Source organism: Orycteropus afer, unplaced genomic scaffold (genome assembly GCF_000298275.1).
Source record: "Orycteropus afer afer isolate SDZICR_OR568_19922 unplaced genomic scaffold, OryAfe1.0 scaffold00009, whole genome shotgun sequence".
Classification (NCBI taxonomy): domain Eukaryota; kingdom Metazoa; phylum Chordata; class Mammalia; order Tubulidentata; family Orycteropodidae; genus Orycteropus; species Orycteropus afer.
Genome location: NW_006921596.1, coordinates 3,318,334 through 3,321,729, shown reverse-complemented (window position 1 = coordinate 3,321,729; position 3,396 = coordinate 3,318,334).

Genomic DNA, 3,396 nt, shown 5'->3' with positions numbered 1-3,396 from the left:
AAGAATAAACTCCTGTTTGTTAGACCATCCCATTTGTGGTGTATTCCTGTCAGCACTAGGGAACCAGAACAACAGATACTGTGGCAGACTTCACTATCCCCACAGGCACTGTAGTAGGTAGGATTTAAAAAAAAAAAAATAGTTGCCATCAAGTCCATTCTAACTCACAGAGACCCCTTCTTGTGTGGTGCAAACCGTTAACATGCTTGGCTGTTCACTGAAAGACAAGGTTCGAGTCCATCCAGAGGTGCCTCAGGAAAAAGGGCTGGCAATGTACTTCTGAAAAAAAGTTAGCCATGAAAAACTCTATGGAGCCCCCCAAATATGTCTGGAACCTGGGAATGGTACCTTATTTGAACAATGGGTCTTTGCAGGTATGATTAAGTTAAGAACCTTGAGAGGAAATCATCCTACTCACTGCCATCAAGTCGGATCTGACTCATAGTGACCCCTCCTTGGGTGTCTGAGGCATGCCCAGCCTTCCTTCCAAGGAGTGGCTGGTGGGTTTGGACTGCCAGCCTTCTGGTTAGCAGTCAAATGCCTCAGGCAGTACACCACCAGAGCTCCCCCAAAATCCAACGACAAGTGTCCTTGTAAGAGATAGAAGAGAGGACGGCCATGTGTAGATGGTGACAGACATTGGAGTGATGTAGCCACAAGCCAAGGAATATGGCAACCTCCAGAAGTGTAAAGAGGTAAGGAAGGATTCTCCCCTAGAGGCTTCAGAGGTAGTGTGCCCCTGCCAACACCTTGATGTTAGACTTCTGGCTTCCAAAATTAGGAGAGAAGAAATTTCTGTTGTTTTAAGCCACCTACTTGGTGGTAATTTGTTTTGGCAGCCACAGGAAATTAATACAGGCATGATGAGCAGCTGGGATACTCAGCAGTGAGTTACGCTGACACCTGCCCTTCCTGTGCACCTGACCCTCTTGGTTCAAACTTCTTCAGGGCTCCAATGGCCCTCTGGATAAAGCCCAACCCTCCTGGCATGGCCTACAAGGCTGTCAAGACCTCAGACCTGGACTTTTTTTTTTTAAATTTTATTGTGATTCGGGTGAAAGTTTACAGAGCAAATTCATCTTCCATACAGCAGGTTACATACACTTTGTCTCATAACATTGACTACAATCTCCCACAATGCAATAGCTCTCCTCCCACTTCCTCCCCATAGTCACCTCTTCCCTGTCCCCTTCCCTCCCATGCACTCCTGCTCCCCCCCAGCTGTCTCCCTGTGCATACACAGCTCTTCTATTCTCCAATGATTGATCTCTCCAAGGAATGTATCTCCAAACCAAAAGCCAAACTCACTGCCATCAAGTTGGAGCCGATTCATAGTGACCCCTCCTTGGGTTTCCGAGGTGATATTTCTATGGAAGTAGATTTCCTTCTGAGGAGTGGCTGGTGGGTTTGGACCACCAACCATACCTAATGTAAATGTTCAGCTGATGTGCCTGTCCTTTGTTTGGCTGGAAGCCACAGAGTGGGTTCAGTTCCAGACCTGAAGGGCAGCTAGAGGCCATAGTCTCAGGGGTTCCACCAGGCTCTATCAGACCAGCAAACCTGGTCCCTTTTTTGTTGTTGTTTTTTTCTATGATTTTGATTTTTGTTCCACATTTTTCTCCCACTCTATCCAGGGTCTCCTACATAGATCCCCCTCTGAGTGGCTGACAGTGGTAGCCAGGCACCATCTAGTTCTTCTGGTCTCATAGTCATATAAGCTGAGGATCACATGGTGTACCAGTCGCTAGGACTAATTGTTTCCATATATCTTTTTTTTTTTTTTTTCATTCTTCTTTGCTCTGGATGAGGAGAGACCCATCATTGCATCTAGATGGCCATGTGCAAACTTTTAAGTTCCCAGTTGCTACTTGCCAAAGTAGGATGTGGAACAATGTTTTCGTGTAGTATGTTATGCCAATTGAGCTGTATGTCCCCTGTGACCATGAGACCTGGGCTCTTATTGCACTTTTGTGCCCTAAGCTCTAGCTCTACTGACTTCCTCACTAGGATCCAGACTCCACCACTTCACAGCCCTGCACATCTACTCCCTCTGCCTGGAGCATTCTCCACTCCCCATCCCCATCTCCTTGGGGGATTGAGCCCTGACCCTGAACCTGGCATCTGTGCTGGCCCCTTTAGGGCACAGACCACAGTGTCCTGGGGGTCCTGCACTCAGCTATCTCTCCTTCCAGTCTGAAAGCACCTTGAGGTCAGGTCCTGCATCTATTCTTTTTGATGTCATAGGCCCCAAACCAAAAACTATACACACTGCTACTGAGTCAATGCTGACTCATATCAACCCTACAGGACAGAGCAGAACTATCCCACAGGGTTTCCAAGGCTGTAAATTTTTATGAAAGCAAATTACTTCATCTTTTCCCCATGAAGCAGCTAGTAGGTTCAAACCACTGACCTTTCGGTTAGCAGCCAAATGCTGTAACCACTACACCATCTGAACTCCTTGTCATAGCCTCAGAGAACCTAAAATATATGAGATGCTCAACCAGTGCTGGCTAAATGTACAGTGAATTAATGAATGTCGTGAGTTGCTGGGGAGTTGGATCCAACTTGTGGCTTTCCATTTCCAACAGAATGAAACATTGTCCAGTCACACACCATCCGTATGATCACCGGTATGTTTGAGTCCATTATTGCAGCCATGGGGTTAGTCCGTCTCATCAAGGGCTTCCTTGCTGGCCTTTCACTTTATTAAACATGATGTCTTTCTCCAGACATGAGTCCCACCTCAAGATTCATCCAAAGTAAGCGAGTTGAAGTCTTAGACAATATTCCTGGTCCATAGCATCTTCATTGGCTCCTTTTAGGAGGTAGATCACTTCCCAGTCTGTCTTAGTCTGGAAGCTCCATTGAAAACTGTCAACCATGGATGATCCTGCTGGTATTTGAAATATTGGTGGCATAGCTTCCAGAATCATAGTAACACGCAAGTCACCACAGTACGACAAACTGACAGACAGGTAGTGGGTGCAGGTGTTAGTTGGACCAAAAGGGAAGGTGGAGCAATGTGATGCTCTGTTCTGCCCATGAAACTTCCACAAATGTAAAAGCGTGATAATATTGAGTGTTAGAGAGGGCATGGGAAAATGCTTTCATGTGTCAGTGGTGGGCATGGAAACTGGTACTTCTCTCACTGCCTGTGGTCCATTTAAACATTGAAACACACACAGCCTATGGCCCAGAAGCTCCATCCTTCACATCTAAAACCAAACCAAACCCACTGCCATCGAGTCGATTCCAACTCATAGCGACATCCACTGGGTTTCCGAGGTGGTAAATCTTTCTGGAAGTTAATTGCTGAGTCTTCCTTCCATGGAATGGTTGGTGGGTTTGAAACTCCAACCTTCTGGTTAGCAGACAAATGCCTTAGGCATCACA